The sequence below is a fragment of the Nothobranchius furzeri genome, chromosome 7 (assembly GCF_043380555.1).
Source record: "Nothobranchius furzeri strain GRZ-AD chromosome 7, NfurGRZ-RIMD1, whole genome shotgun sequence".
NCBI classification, from domain to species: Eukaryota; Metazoa; Chordata; class Actinopteri; order Cyprinodontiformes; family Nothobranchiidae; genus Nothobranchius; species Nothobranchius furzeri.
Window position 1 is genome coordinate 24205478 of NC_091747.1, and position 18069 is coordinate 24223546.

General features: G+C 39.8%; 1 protein-coding gene across 3 annotated transcripts in view; it reads right to left on the reverse strand.

The window, feature by feature from the left end:
• The window catches only part of LOC107396311 (nck-associated protein 5), a 150794-nt gene that overhangs the window by 12937 nt on the left and 119788 nt on the right, over nucleotides 1-18069 (reverse strand). The gene's annotated exons all lie outside the window — the stretch shown is intronic.

Genomic DNA, 18069 nt, shown 5'->3' on the forward strand with positions numbered 1-18069 from the left:
TGCAGACGCCGAACCAATCCGCCTGTCGATCTCCCGATCCCTCCTACCCTCACTCGTGAACAAGACCCCGAGATACTTAAACTCCTCCACTTGAGGTAGGACCTCTCCCCCGACCCGGAGGTGGCGAGCCACCTTTTTCCGGTCGAGAACCATGGTCTCAGATTTGGAGGTGCTGATCCTCATCCCAGCCGCTTCACATTCGGCCGCGAACCTACCCAGCAAGAGCTGAAGGTCAGAGCTGGATGAAGCTAGGAGGACCACATCATCCGCAAAAAGCAGAGACGAGATTCTCCTGCCACCAAACTCGACACACTCCACACCACGGCTGCGTCTAGAAATTCTGTCCATAAAAGTGATGAACAGAACCGGTGACAAAGGGCAGCCCTGGCGGAGTCCAACCCTCACTGGGAACAGGTCCGACTTACTACCGGCTATGCGGACCAAACTCACGCTCCTCTGGTAAAGGGACTGAATGGCCCTTAACAGAAAGCCACCCACCCCATACTCCTGGAGCGTCCCCCACAGGGTGCCCCTGGGGACACGGTCATAAGCCTTCTCCAAATCCACAAAGCACATGTGGATTGGTTGGGCAAACTCCCATGCCCCCTCCATCACCCTTGCAAGGGTATAGAGCTGGTCCACAGCTTTTTTTTACGTTATTTATAAATTTTCATTATCTTTGGAAAGTTTTAATTTATATATAAATATATAAATCTCTTTCGAAATTTAATATTTTACTTTTCTATGATTATGTGGCACACTTGACTTCCATATATAACGCATCGGCATCTGCCTCTTTTTTACGGCTTTTTTTTTTTTACATTGTCGCTACGTCTGTCACGTTAGCGGTGTTTTACCATCGTTTCTACATCCATCACGTCCCAGAGAAGGTTAAACAAACATCAAACCCAACGTTTGGAGCTTGTAAACTCCACACACCTCTCGTGCAGCACCAGCTGTCTGATGCTGCAGCAGCGTCAATCTTCCCGGCTGGATGAGTGAATTTCTTCTTCAGAGTCAATATTCTGCTTCATAATCAGAGTCAGTCACGACCAGACAAAGTGATCAGTCAACAAAGACCAGACCTGCCGGCAATTATACGTTTTATCTAATATATGCGCTCTTCATGCTGCGTGCGTCTCCTCCTCTCCCCGACTGGGAGCCTCTCGGCGGGAGGCGATTTTCAAACTCTAAAAACTCCCAAACTTTGCTCAGCCTGAAGGTTCCGCATCTCCACTATCTTCTGGTGTAAAGTAGTAACTTCATGAGGGATCATATTTGTAGATGAGAATTGTTAAAGTCAGCAATGAGGCTTTGGCGCTTTTAACGAGTAAGTCCCAACACTGACAACAACGTACTGAAACTAGAACCAACACGCATAAACAGACAGATCGGTCCCGCCTACTTACACTGTTGGTCTTTTTTAAATACGCAGTAATCGCTGCTTCATCCTGCATCCTAGCAGCAACCACTTTGGTGCCTCTGGAGTCGGAGTTTGTTTACGTCATGCTGCATTCAATGTCATTGGTAAAAGTAGCTTCAAGCGCTTAAACTCTGATTTTGTTTTCTTTCTGGCCTTAGTGTGGGGGACGGATCGGGGTTGATCTGAATCTGGGGGGATAGATCCCCCCCACCCACCCCCCAACCATCCCCCACCCTATCTGCGCGCGTGGTTTGTGTGTGTGTATGTGTGTGTGTGTGTCTTATGTGTGCATGTATGTGTGCATGCTTGTGCTTGTGCATATGTGTGTGTGTGTGTGTGTGTTTGGTGCCCCAGACAAGCTGGTTCCCAAAGTCAGAGACTCTCTTGGTCAGCTTGCTTCCCACACCAAACCTTCTGTCAGGAATCTTGGCGTGACCTTTGACCCAGCTCTCACCCTGGATTCTCATGTCAGTTCTCTTGTTCGCTCTTCCTTCTTCCATTTCAGGAACATTGCTAAGCTGAGTCCCATTTTGTCCCGCTCTGAACTTGAGACTGTTCTCCACACCTTCATCTCCTCATGCTTAGACTACTGTAACTCTCTTTTCACGTGTCTGAGCAGAACCTCCCTGAACCGTCTACAGGTGGTTCAGAATGCCTGTGCTCGGCTTCTGACCAAGTCCTCCAAACACACGCACATCACCCCGCTTCTCCTCCAGCTTCACTGGCTGCCAGTCAACTTCAGGGTTCATTTCAAGATCCTGGTTCTGGTCTATAGGGCCTTACATGGACAAGCACCATTTTACATTGGTGATCTTCTTAGTCCCTACACCCCCAGCAGGTCCCTGAGGTCCAGTGACCAAAGCCTACTGGTTGTGCAGCACCAGGCTAAAGACCAAAGGTGACAGATCATCTGCTGCTGTGGCTCCCAGACTCTGGACCTCTCTCCCCCTGAGCCTGAGATCAGTGGACTCAGTGGTCTCCTTTAAACTCACCTGTTCAGGTTTTGGTGGGACCTTCATCACCTCCCTCTCCTTATTCTGCTCTTATTCCGCCTTTCCCCGTGATCCACTGATTTCCCTCTTTCATTTTAATTTTCCCTTTCCTTTCATTATTATTTGTTTTAATCACATTATTTTCCCCTCATTTTAAACATTTAAAAATCACCCTTTGAAATCTCTTTTGTACGTTGTTTTGTGAAGTGCCTCGTTCTTTATAAAAGATTGTTTTCTTTCTTTCTTTGTGTGTGTGTGTGTGTGTGTGTGTGTGTGTGTGTGGCAGAGTCCCATTCCAGAACCTCTGATTCATCACAAATGCCAGCGTTAATGTTCTGTACTGTGATCCAAACGATGTTTGGGGATCTTGTGTTAGTCGAGTGTTTCGTTGGTCCCATTTGCTCAGTGGGATGAAAATCTAATGGTGATGGATTCTAAGGGAGACAGTAGTTTTAACCTAAAACAAAAAACGTGCCCCTGAATAAAGTTTCTTTTACATCAAGTCTGATTTTGGTCATTTGTTCACAGATGCAGAGTTTTGGTGAAAAGTTGGAATCCGTCTCTCAAGGAACTGATTTCATCTCAAGGACAGAAGTTTATCTTTGTCACTTCACAAAACAAATGATAAATAAGTATAAGACTGAAGAAAATGCAATTAACCCAGGACGGCATGCAAACTGATGTTTAATCTCTTCTACAAATTAGAAAATCTAAATATAGTTCTAGTTGAACATGAGAATTTAATTTATTTATTATTATTGCTTTTTTTGTTTGTTTTTGTGGTTTTTTTTTGAAGGCATTGTAACTGTTTTGTTGTTTACATTTTGATGATGAGGATGTAAACCTGAGGAGGTAGGGCTGAATAAGTATACACTTCTCCCTACTCCTTTTCAAACAATTGCGTGGAATGATTTTTATGAAATGTTGTTGAATGTATATGTTTGAAATAAAGTGAACTGAACTGAACTGAACTGAACTGAACTTTTAATCACGTAGAGACCACGTAGATGGTTAATCATGTAGAGATCTTTAAGGATGTCCCGATCCGATCACATGATCGGAAATCGGCCCCGATCACGTGGTTTCAGACTGATCGGGACTCAGGCTTTACTTCCCAATCCAAGCCCCGATCCAGAGTTGGATACTGGGTTCAAATTACAGGAGAGCAAGTTGGTTCTCCTTAAAGGTTGTCAGGCTCCCCTGATGCCCTTAACTTACACCCAGAAGAAGCACAAAGAGATCCAGTTTCTACCTTTGTTATATGGACTCAGCTAGTGGGGATTCTTTAGAGCAGAGATGCAGGCAGACAGCTGATTATTCATGAACTCCAGCTGTGTTCTGCACACGGCCACAGAAACATTTTCTAAGTTTCTAAGTGCTGTCACCAAAAAAATATATAATTAACACAGTCATTCATGTCCGTTCATTTCCTCACTGGTAAGTTCTGTCTGTATTTGTGCAAGACGTGTGGACGCACTCGCGCTGCCCTCGCTGCAGCGCTTGTCACTGGTGCAGCTGGACAGCACAGCCCTCGCTGCACTTTTTTTTTGCAGTCAATAGAGCAATTTGATCTGCTACCTAAAAAGTTACTTGTGAGGTGAAAAAGAAGGAAGCAGGCAGGAGTCTTTCTGGAGGACTGGGAGATGCAGGAAGAGCAGAGACAGACAGGACAGGACAGGACGAAGAAGAAGAAGAAGAAATTATCATTTCTATAGCGCCTCTCAAGATAAAAATCAGGAGGTGCTTCACAAAAACAAAAAATGTAAAAATATAAAAAAGAATTTAGAAAATGTTTAAAAATATATTAAAAATGAGTAAAAATAGGCAATTGTGATTAAAAACATGTTATGAAAGAGAGAGAGTGAACAGGAAAGAGGGAAACCAGTGGATCCTGAGGAAGGTGGAAGAGGTGGGGAGAGCAGAATAAAGAGAGAGTGATGAAGAAGGTCATACAAAAGCCAGCTTGAACAAGTGAGTCTTCAGCTGTTTTTTAAAGGAGACCACTGAGTTCACTGATCTCAGGCTCAGGGGGAGAGAGGTCCAGAGTCTGGGGGCCACAGCAGCAGATGATCTGTCACCTTTGACCTTTAGCCTGGTGCTGCACAACCAGTAGGCTTTGGTCACTGGACCTCAGGGACCTGCTGGGGGTGTAGGGACTAAGAAGATCACCAATGTAAGATGGTGCTTGTCCATGTAAGGCCCTATAGACCAGAACCAGGATCTTGAAATGAACCCTGAAGTTGACTGGCAGCCAGTGGAGCTGGAGGAGAAGCGGGGTGATGTGGGTGTGTTTGGAGGACTTGGTCAGAAGCCGAGCACAGGCGTTCTGAACCGCCTGTAGACGGTTCAGGGAGGTTCTGCTCAGTCACGTGAAAAGAGAGTTACAGTAGTCTAAGCGTGAGGAGATGAAGGTGTGGAGAACTGTCTCAAGTTCAGAGCGGGACAGAATGGGACTCAGCTTAGCAATGTTCCTGAGATGGAAGAAGGAAGAGCGAACAAGAGAACTGACATGAGAATCCAGGGTGAGAGCTGGGTCAAAGGTCACGCCAAGATTCCTGACAGAAGGTTTGGTGTGAGAAGCAAGCTGACCAAGAGAGTCTCTGACTTTGGGAACCAGCTTGTCTGGGGCACAGATGAGGATCTCAGTCTTATCTTCATTCAGCTGAAGAAAGCTCCCAGCCATCCAGGTTTTGATAGAGTCTAAGCAGGTGTGTAACAGCTGCAGCTTAGACATCTCATGGGGCTTAAAGGAGATGTACAGTTGGATGCCATCTGCATAAAGATGGTAGGAGATTCCTTTGAAGGAGCTCAGGATGTGCTGAAGAGGAAGCAGATAGAGGAGGAAGAGCAGAGGCCCCAGCACAGAACCTTGTGGGACACCATGGGCAAGAGAGGTGGTGGAGAACCTAAACTTGGAGACGGCCACAGAAAAGGAGTGCTCAGAGAGATAAGAGGAGAACCACTCCAGGGCAGATCCTGATAGGCCGACCCAGTCTCTCAGCCTCTCCAGTAGCAGGTGATGGTCAACAGTGTCAAAGGCTGCAGTCAGGTCCAGCAGGACCAGAACAGAACAGTCCCCTGCATCACTGTGAGTCAGAAGGTCATTAGAGACCCTAAGAAGAGCTGTTTCAGTAGAATGAGCTCTACGAAAACCTGACTGGAAGCTATCATAGATGTTATGTTCATCAAGAGCAGCTGTGAGTTGTTTAGCCACAACCTTTTCCAAGATCTTGGAGATGAACGGAAGTTTAGAGATGGGTCTGAAGCTGCTATGGAGAGAGGGGTCGAGACTCGGTTTTTTAAGAAGCGGGTGGATTACAGCGTTCTTAAAGTAAGCATGGACCTGACCAGAGACCAGAGAAGCATTAATTATAGAGAGCACGCGGGGACCGATGGACTGAAAAGCATTTTTAAACAAAGATGAGGGTAAGATGTGGAGGGGGCATGCAGAGGTCTTCATAGAGTTAACTAGTTTGGTTAACTCAGGCAAAGAAACAGGAGCAAAGCTATCTAGGATGATGGGCCTGGTTCGAGTCGGGAGAGGCAGCGATAAGGCTGAAGGAGAGATGCTAGATCTAACCTTATTAACTATGTCCACAAAGAAAGACAGAAAGTTGTCATAGTCTGCAACAGAGTGGATGAAGGCTGTAGGAGAGGCAGGAGAGACGATGCTGCTGATGGTGTTAAACAGCACCTTGGGGTTCCCTTTGCTCTGGGACACCAGGTTGGAGAAATAGGAAACCCTTGCATCTCTGATTGCAGAGTTAAAGGATGTCAGAAGATCCTTTAGGTGCAGCAGATGGATGTGGAGATGGGTTTTCTTCCACAAGCGCTCAGTTTTTCTGCATTGGCTCTTCAGGCTGCGAAGGCTGTGATTAAACCAGGGAGTAGGGTTCACTGCAGGAACTGATCTGGTTCTGACAGGACAGATGTTGTCCAGAATGGAGAGGCAGTGCTCGTTAAACTGAGAAGTTAAGGAATCTGGGTCGACTCGAGGGCAAAAAAACCTGATCGGGACATCATGTAGATGGTTACTCATGTAGAGACCATGTAGACCAGGGGTGTCAAACTCATTTTAGCTCAGGGGCCACATTGAGGGAAATCTAGTCCCAAGTGGGCCGGACCGGTAAATTAAAAACAACTTCAGATTGTTTTCTTTGTTTTAATACAATCAATATAAAACAAGGCTGGAGCCTGAGGACAGCGTATCCAAAATAGTACAAGTACAACATCTGAAGTGTACTTGAAATTTTGAAATAAATTAATTAATTAATTAATTAATTAATTAATTAAACATTCCTTAGTGATTCAAAGAGCTTACAGATCACGTGGCTAGATCAGTTTCATGCAGTACTTAAAGTATATTTGACTCATTTTACTTTACATCTTTTAGCTTTCACCAGCACATCAATATCAGAAGTCACATCCTGAGTGGCAGCACACTTCAGGATGTGATTCAAGTTCTTGCGTGAGCCTTGAGCGCAGCTTTGTTTTATTTATACTCATTACAGAGAAAACTTGCTCACAAAGTTACGTTTATTTTCACTCTACATTGTAAAGTATGAAAAAAAAGTTTACACAACCATCTCGCGGGCCGGATTTAACCCGTTTACGGGCCGGATCCGGCCCGCGGGCCATATTTTTGACACCCCTGATGTAGATGGTTAATCACATAGAGACCATGTAGATGTTACTCACGTAGAGACCATGTATTTGGTTACCAAGCCCACACAATGTGGCTCAAAAATTGAGGCCAACCCAGAAGTACCAAGAATTGCAGTTCCACCCTCATCCACTAGGGGCTGGTATCAGAAGTGAGCAAATCCTCATTGACTCCCATGTTAAAAATACCAATTTCACAGCAGAAATAAACATGTCTACAGCCTGGTACCAGAACATGGTTTTGGTTTAAATGATCTAGTTTACACTCATGACAACTCTGAGGGGGGTGAATTTTTTTCTCACTCTTCTGTTTAAGTGTATTAAAAGCCTAAAATTCTGTATAATTAATGAACATCAGACCCACGTGACCACAGAGCTAGCTCCGGGGAAAGGCCTCAGTAGAGCCTCGGTCTGGCCTGGAAACTGTTCCGGGATTTTGAGTCTCTGTGTTTGTGTATTCTTTTTTGGATATTTTTTGTGCAATTGTTGGACAAAATGACTTGCTGTGGTATTAATTGCACTAATGGAGCGTCCAAGGAGTCTCCACTTAATTTTTTTCGGTAAGTAAAATTATATTTATGTATTTTAGGTCACTGCCGAGCTGAGCTTAGATGTTAACATGTACTGTTTAACCATGACATTTAAATGTAATAGGGTAAAACCCAGTGCATTTAACATAATGCTGCACTTTAGAAAATGGGTTGAAATATAACATGTTGGTGGAGCTGGGTTCCCACTATCGGCTTGTGGAGCTCTCGGGAGACCGATGTTTTCCACCCGGTTCTCCCCTCCCCGCAGCTCGGCACATCTCTGTCTGTTCGCGGCTTCTGTCTGCTGCGCGGGCTGCTGGTTTGTGGAGCTCTGGGATGGAAAGCTTTCCACCCGGTTCTCCCCAGCGGCAGCTCTGCGCATCTCAGATCGCAGCGGAGCTTGTCTGCTGTGCGGCTGCCAGCTTGTGGAGGTCTCGGAGACCTCTGTGTTCCACCCGGTTTTACCCAGCGGTCAGCCCGGCGTATCTCTGACTCAGAAGCTCCGGTGTTGTGCACAGCTAACTCCGGTTGTAGCTAGGTTGCTAGGAATTGTCTGGGCTTGACGGAACCTGTGACACGGTCAAAATGGTGGTGGTGGCCACCTCCCATTTGGCCTCAAAAACATGTTATTGGAGCCTATGGAAACCCATAGTCCAATATTTATATGTCGGTGATGGTTACTCATGTAGAGACCATGTAGATGGTTAATCATGTAGAGATCATGTAGATGGTTACTCATCTAGAGATCATGTAGATGGTTAATAATGTAGAGATCATATAGATGGTCACTCATGTAGAGATCATGTAGATGGTTAATCATGTAGAGACCATGTAGATGGTTAATCATGTAGAGACCATGTAGATGATTAATCATGTAGAGACCATGTAGATGGTTAATCATGTAGAGACCATGTAGATGGTTAATCATGTAGAGACCATGTAGATGGTTAATCATGTAGAGACCATGTAGATGGTTAATCATGTAGAGATCATGTAGATGGTTAATCATGTAGAGACCATGAAGATGGTTAATCATGTAGAGACCATGTAGATGGTTAATCATGTAGAGATCATTTAGATGATTAATCATGTAGAGACCATGTAGATGGTTAATCATGTAGAGACCATGTAGATGGTTAATCATGTAGAGACCATGAAGATTGTTAATCATGTAGAGACCATGTAGATGGTTAATCATGTAGAGATCATGTAGATGGTTAATCATGTAGAGACCATGTAGATGGTTAATCATGTAGAGACCATGTAGATGGTTAATCATGTAGAGATCATGTAGATGGTTAATCATGTAGAGACCATGAAGATGGTTAATCATGTAGAGACCATGTAGATGGTTAATCATGTAGAGATCATGTAGATGATTAATCATGTAGAGACCATGTAGATGGTTAATCATGTAGAGACCATGTAGATGGTTAATCATGTAGAGACCATGAAGATTGTTAATCATGTAGAGACCATGTAGATGGTTAATCATGTAGAGATCATGTAGATGGTTAATCATGTAGAGACCATGTAGATGGTTAATCATGTAGAGACCATGTAGATGGTTAATCATGTAGAGATCATGTAGATGATTAATCATGTAGAGACCATGTAGATGGTTAATCATGTAGAGACCATGTAGATGGTTAATCATGTAGAGACCATGTAGATGGTTAATCATGTAGAGACCATGAAGATGGTTAATCATGTAGAGACCATGTAGATGGTTAATCATGTAGAGATCATGTAGATGGTTAATCATGTAGAGACCATGTAGATGGTTAATCATGTAGAGACCATGTAGATGGTTAATCATGTAGAGATCATGTAGATGATTAATCATGTAGGGACCATGTAGATGGTTAATCATGTAGAGACCATGTAGATGGTTAATCATGTAGCGATCAGGTAGATGGTTAATCATGTAGAGATCATGTAGATGGTTAATCATGTAGAGACCATGTAGATGGTTAATCCTGAAGAGACCATGTAGATGGTTAATCATGTAGAGATCATGTAGATGGTTAATCAAGTAGAGACCATGTAGATGGTTAATCATGTAGAGATCATGTAGATGGTTAATCATGTAGAGACCATGTAGATGGTTAATCATGTAGAGATCATGTAGATGGTTAATCATGTAGAGATCATGTAGATGGTTAATCATGTAGAGATCATGTAGATGGTTAATCATGTAGAGACCATGTAGATGGTTAATCATGTAGAGACCATGTAGATGGTTAATCATGTAGAGATCTTGTAGATGGTTAATCATGTAGAGACCATGTAGATGGTTAATCATGTAGAGATCATGTAGATGGTTAATCATGTAGAGATCATGTAGATGGTTAATTATGTAGAGATCATGTAGATGGTTAATCATGTAGAGACCATGTAGATGGTTAATCATGTAGATGTTTAATCATGTAGAGACCATGTAGATGGTTAATCACGTAGAGATCATGTAGATGGTTAATCATGTAGAGATCATGTAGATGGTTAATCAAATAGAGACCATGTAGATGGTTAATCATGTAGAGACCATGTAGATGGTTAATCATGTAGAGATCATGTAGATGGTTAATCATGTAGAGATCATGTAGATGGTTAATCATGTAGAGACTATGTGGATGGTTAATCATGTAGAGACCATGAAGATGGTTAATCATGTAGAGATCATGTAGATGGTTAATCATGTAGATGGTTAATCATGTAGAGACCATGTAGATGGTTAATCATGTAGAGACCATGTAGATGGTTAATCATGTAGAGATCTTGTAGATGGTTAATCATGTAGAGATCATGTAGATGGTTAATCATGTAGAGATCATGTAGATGGTTAATCATGTAGAGACCATGTAGATGGTTAATCATGTAGATGTTTAATCATGTAGAGACCATGTAGATGGTTAATCACGTAGAGATCATGTAGATGGTTAATCATGTAGAGATCATGTAGATGGTTAATCAAATAGAGACCATGTAGATGGTTAATCATGTAGAGACCATGTAGATGGTTAATCATGTAGAGATCATGTAGATGGTTAATCATGTAGAGATCATGTAGATGGTTAATCATGTAGAGACTATGTGGATGGTTAATCATGTAGAGACCATGTAGATGGTTAATCATGTAGAGATCATGTAGATGGTTAATCATGTAGAGATCATGTAGATGGTTAATCATGTAGATGGTTAATCATGTAGAGACCATGTAGATGGTTAATCACGTAGAGAACATGTAGATGGTTAATCATGTAGAGATCATGTAGATGGTTAATCAAGTAGAGACCGTGTAGATGGTTAATCATGTAGAGATCATGTAGATGGTTAATCAGGTAGAGATCATGTAGATGGTTAATCATGTAGAGATCGTGTAGATGGTTAATCATGTAGAGATCATGTAGATGGTTAATCATGTAGAGATCATGTAGATGGTTAATCATGTAGAGATCATGTAGATGGTTAACCATGTAGAGATCATGTAGATGGTTAATCAAGTAGAGACCATGTAGATGGTTAATCATGTAGAGATCATGTAGATGGTTAACCATGTAGAGATCATGTAGATGGTTAATCAAGTAGAGACCATGTAGATGGTTAATCATGTAGAGATCATGTAGATGGTTAATCATGTAGAGACCATGTAGATAGTTAATCATGTAGAGATCATGTAGATGTTTAATCATGTAGAGATCATGTAGATGGTTAATCATGTAGAGATGATGTAGATGGTTAATCATGTAGAGACCATGTAGATGGTTAATCATGTAGATGTTTAATCATGTAGAGACCATGTAGATGGTTAATCACGTAGAGATCATGTAGATGGTTAATCATGTAGAGATCATGTAGATGGTTAATCATGTAGAGACCATGTACATGGTTAATCATGTAGAGACCATGTAGATGGTTAATCATGTAGAGATCTTGTAGATGGTTAATCATGTAGAGACCATGTAGATGGTTAATCATGTAGAGATCATGTAGATGGTTAATCATGTAGAGATCATGTAGATGGTTAATCATGTAGAGATCATGTAGATGGTTAATCATGTAGAGAACATGTAGATGGTTAATCATGTAGATGTTTAATCATGTAGAGACCATGTAGATGGTTAATCACGTAAAGATCATGTAGATGGTTAATCATGTAGAGATCATGTAGATGGTTAATCATATAAAGATCATGTAGATGGTTAATCATGTAGAGACCATGTAGATGGTTAATCATGTAGAGACCATGTAGATGGTTAATCACGTAGAGACCATGTAGATGGTTAATCATGTAGAGACCATGAAGATGGTTAATCATGTAGAGACCATGTAGATGGTTAATCATGTAGAGACCATGTAGATGGTTAATCATGTAGAGACCATGTAGATGGTTAATCATGTAGAGACCATGTAGATGGTTAATCATGTAGAGATCATGTAGATGATTAATCATGTAGAGACCATGTAGATGGTTAATCATGTAGAGACCATGTAGATGGTTAATCATGTAGAGATCAGGTAGATGGTTAATCATGTAGAGACCATGTAGATGGTTAATCATGTAGAGACCATGTAGATGGTTAATCATGTAGAGATCTTGTAGATGGTTAATCATGTAGAGACCATGTAGATGGTTAATCATGTAGAGATCATGTAGATGGTTAATCATGTAGAGATCATGTAGATGGTTAATCATGTAGAGATCATGTAGATGGTTAATCATGTAGAGACCATGTAGATGGTTAATCATGTAGATGTTTAATCATGTAGAGACCATGTAGATGGTTAATCACGTAGAGATCATGTAGATGGTTAATCATGTAGAGATCATGTAGATGGTTAATCATGTAGAGACCATGTAGATGGTTAATCATGTAGAGACCATGTAGATGGTTAATCATGTAGAGATCTTGTAGATGGTTAATCATGTAGAGACCATGTAGATGGTTAATCATGTAGAGATCATGTAGATGGTTAATCATGTAGAGATCATGTAGATGGTTAATCATGTAGAGATCATGTAGATGGTTAATCATGTAGAGACCATGTAGATGGTTAATCATGTAGATGTTTAATCATGTAGAGACCATGTAGATGGTTAATCACGTAGAGATCATGTAGATGGTTAATCACGTAAAGACCATGTAGATGGTTAATCATGTAGAGATCATGTAGATGGTTAATCATATAAAGATCATGTAGATGGTTAATCATGTAGAGACCATGTAGATGGTTAATCATGTAGAGACCATGTAGATGGTTAATCATGTAGAGACCATGAAGATGGTTAATCATGTAGAGACCATGTAGATGGTTAATCATGTAGAGATCATGTAGATGGTTATTCATGTAGAGACCATGTAGATGGTTAATCATGTAGAGACCATGTAGATGGTTAATCATGTAGAGATCAAGTAGATGATTAATCATGTAGAGACCATGTAGATGGTTAATCATGTAGAGACCATGTAGATGGTTAATCATGTAGAGACCATGTAGATGGTTAATCATGTAGAGACCATGTAGATGGTTAATCATGTAGAGACCATGTAGATGGTTAATCATGTAGAGACCATGTAGATGGTTAATCATGTAGAGACCATGTAGATGGTTAATCATGTAGAGACCATGTAGATGGTTAATCATGTAGAGATCATGTAGATGATTAATCATGTAGAGACCATGTAGATGGTTAATCATGTAGAGACCATGTAGATGGTTAATCATGTAGAGATCAGGTAGATGGTTAATCATGTAGAGATCATGTAGATAGTTAATCATGTAGAGACCATGTAGATGGTTAATCCTGAAGAGACCATGTAGATGGTTAATCATGTAGAGATCATGTAGATGGTTAATCAAGTAGAGACCATGTAGATGGTTAATCTTGTAGAGATCATGTAGATGGTTAATCATGTAGAGACCATTTAGATGGTTAATCATGTAGAGATCATGTAGATGGTTAATCATGTAGAGATCATGTAGATGGTTAATCATGTAGAGATAATGTAGATGGTTAATCATGCAGAGACCATGTAGATGGTTAATCATGTAGAGACCATGTAGATGGTTAATCATGTAGAGATCTTGTAGATGGTTAATCATGTAGAGACCATGTAGATGGTTAATCATGTAGAGATCATGTAGATGGTTAATCATGTAGAGACCATGTAGATGGTTAATCATGTAGAGATCATGTAGATGGTTAATCATGTAGAGACCATGTAGATGGTTAATCATGTAGATGTTTAATCATGTAGAGACCATGTAGATGGTTAATCACGTAGAGATTATGTAGATGGTTAATCATGTAGAGATCATGTAGATGGTTAATCAAATAGAGACCATGTAGATGGTTAATCATGTAGAGACCATGTAGATGGTTAATCATGTAGAGATCATGTAGATGGTTAATCATGTAGAGATCATGTAGATGGTTAATCATGTAGAGACTATGTGGATGGTTAATAATGTAGAGACCATGTAGATGGTTAATCATGTAGAGATCATGTAGATGGTTAATCATGTAGAGATCATGTAGATGGTTAATCATGTAGATGGTTAATCATGTAGAGACCATGTAGATGGTTAATCATGTAGAGACAATGTAGATGGTTAATCATGTAGAGATCTTGTAGATGGTTAATCATGTAGAGACCATGTAGATGGTTAATCATGTAGAGATCATGTAGATGGTTAATCATGTAGAGATCATGTAGATGGTTAATCATGTAGAGATCATCTAGATGGTTAATCATGTAGAGACCATGTAGATGGTTAATCATGTAGATGTTTAATCATGTAGAGACCATGTAGATGGTTAATCACGTAGAGATCATGTAGATGGTTAATCATGTAGAGATCATGTAGATGGTTAATCAAATAGAGACCATGTAGATGGTTAATCATGTAGAGACCATGTAGATGGTTAATCATGTAGAGATCATGTAGATGGTTAATCATGTAGAGATCATGTAGATGGTTAATCATGTAGAGACTATGTGGATGGTTAATCATGTAGAGACCATGTAGATGGTTAATCATGTAGATGGTTAATCATGTAGAGATCATGTAGATGGTTAATCATGTAGATGGTTAATCATGTAGAGACCATGTAGATGGTTAATCACGAAGAGATCATGTAGATGGTTAATCATGTAGAGATCATGTAGATGGTTAATCATGTAGAGACCATTTAGATGGTTAATCATGTAGAGATCATGTAGATGGTTAATCATGTAGAGATCATGTAGATGGTTAATCATGTAGATGGTTAGTCACGTAGAGATCATGTAGATGGTTAATCATGTAGAGATCATGTAGATGGTTAATCATGTAGAGATCATGTAGATGGTTAATCATGTAGAGACCATATAGATGGTTAATCATGTAGAGATCATGTAGATGGTTAATCATGTAGAGATCATGTAGATGGTTAATCATGTAGAGATCATGTAGATGGTTAATCATGTAGAGACCATGTAGATGGTTAATCATGTAGAGACCATGTAGATAGTTAATCATGTAGAGACCATGTAGATGGTTAATCATGTAGAGATCATGTAGATGGTTAATCATGTAGAGACCATGTAGATGGTTAATCATGTAGAGATCATGTAGATGGTTAATCATGTAGAGATCATGTAGATGGTTAATCATGTAGATGGTTAATCACGTAGAGATCATGTAGATGGTTAATCATGTAGAGATCATGTAGATGGTTAATCATGTAGAGATCATGTAGATGGTTAATCATGTAGAGACCATGTAGATGGTTAATCATGTAGAGATCATGTAGATGGTTAATCATGTAGAGATCATGTAGATGGTTAATCATGTAGAGATCATGTAGATGGTTAATCATGTAGAGACCATGTAGATGGTTAATCATGTAGAGATCATGTAGATGGTTAATCATGTAGAGACCATGTAGATGGTTAATCATGTAGAGATCATGTAGATGGTTAATCATGTAGAGACCATGTAGATGGTTAATCATGTAGAGACCATGTAGATGGTTAATCATGTAGAGACCATGTAGATGGTTAATCATGTAGAGATCATGTAGATGGTTAATCATGTAGAGACCATGTAGATGGTTAATCATGTAGAGATCATGTAGATGTTTAATCATGTAGAGATCATGTAGATGGTTAGTCATGTAGAGATCATGTAGATGGTTAATCATGTAGAGATCATGTAGATGGTTAGTCATGTAGAGATCATGTAGATGGTCACTCATGTAGAGACCATGTAGATGGTTAATCATGTAGAGATCATGTAGATGGTCAATCATGTAGAGACCATGTAGATGGTCAATCATGTAGAGATCATGTAGATGGTTAATCATGTAGAGACCATGTAGATGGTTAATCATGTAGAGATCATGTAGATGGTTAATCATGTAGAGACCATGTAGATGGTTAATCATGTAGAGATCATGTAGATGGTTAATCATGTAGAGATCATGTAGATGGTTAATCATGTAGAGATCATGTAGATGGTTAATCATGTAGAGATCATGTAGATGGTTAATCATGTAGAGATCATGTAGATGGTTAATCATGTAGAGATCATGTAGATGGTTAATCATGTAGAGACCATGTAGATGGTTAATCATGTAGAGATCATGTAGATGGTTAATCATGTAGAGATCATGTAGATGGTCAGTCATGTAGAGATCAAGCGGATGGTTAATCATGTAGAGATCATGTAGATGGTTAATCATGTAGAGATCATGTAGATGGTTAATCATGTAGAGACCATGTAGATGGTTAATCATGTAGAGATCATGTAGATGGTTAATCATGTAGAGATCATGTAGATGGTTAATTTGTAGAGATCATGTAGATGGTTAATCATGTAGACATCATGTAGATGGTCACTCATGTAGAGATTATGTAGATGGTTAATCATGTAGAGATCATGTAGATGGTTAATCATGTAGAGACTATGTAGATGGTTAATCATGTAGAGACCATGTAGATGGTTAATCATGTAGAGACCATGTAGATGGTTAAACATGTAGAGATCATGTAGATGGTTAATCATGTAGAGATCATGTAGATGGTTAATCATGTAGAGATCATGTAGATGGTTAATCATGTAGAGACCATGTAGATGGTTAATCATGTAGAGATCATGTAGATGGTCACTGATGTAGAGATCATGTAGATGGTTAATCATGTAGAGATCATGTAGATGGTTAATCATGTAGAGACCATGTAGATGGTTAATCATGTAGAGATCATGTAGATGGTTAATCATGTAGAGACCATGTAGATGGTTAATCATGTAGAGACCATGTAGATGGTTAATCATGTAGAGATCATGTAGATGGTTAATCATGTAGAGATCATGTAGATGGTTAATCATGTAGAGACCATGTAGATGGTTAATCATGTAGAGATCATGTAGATGGTTAATCATGTAGAGACCATGTAGATGGTTAATCATGTAGAGATCATGTAGATGGTTAATCATGTAGAGACCATGTAGATAGTTAATCATGTAGAGATCATGTAGACGTTTAATCATGTAGAGATCATGTAGATGGTTAATCATGTAGAGACCATGTAGATGGTTAATCATGTAGAGACCATGTAGATGGTTAATCATGTAGAGACCATGTAGATGGTTAATCATGCAGAGATCATGTAGATGGTTAATCATATAGAGATCATGTAGATGGTTAATCATGTAGATGGTTAATCACGTAGAGATCATGTAGATGGTTAATCATGTAGAGATCATGTAGATGGTTAATCATGTAGAGATCATGTAGATGGTTAATCATGTAGAGACCATGTAGATGGTTAATCATGTAGAGATCATGTAGATGGTTAATCATGTAGAGATCATGTAGATGGTTAATCATGTAGAGATCATGTAGATGGTTAATCATGTAGAGATCATGTAGATGGTTAATCATGTAGAGACCATGTAGATGGTTAATCATGTAGAGATCATGTAGATGGTCACTGATGTGAGATCATGTAGATGGTTATAATGTAGAGATCATGTAGATGGTTAATCATGTAGAGACCATGTAGATGGTTAATCATGTAGAGATCATGTAGATGGTTAATCATGTAGAGACCATGTAGATGGTTAATCATGTAGAGACCATGTAGATGGTTAATCATGTAGAGATCTTGTAGATGGTTAATCATGTAGAGACCATGTAGATGGTTAATCATGTAGAGATCATGTAGATGGTTAATCATGTAGAGATCATGTAGATGGTTAATTATGTAGAGATCATGTAGATGGTTAATCATGTAGAGACCATGTAGATGGTTAATCATGTAGATGTTTAATCATGTAGAGACCATGTAGATGGTTAATCACGTAGAGATCATGTAGATGGTTAATCATGTAGAGATCATGTAGATGGTTAATCAAATAGAGACCATGTAGATGGTTAATTATGTAGAGACCATGTAGATGGTTAATCATGTAG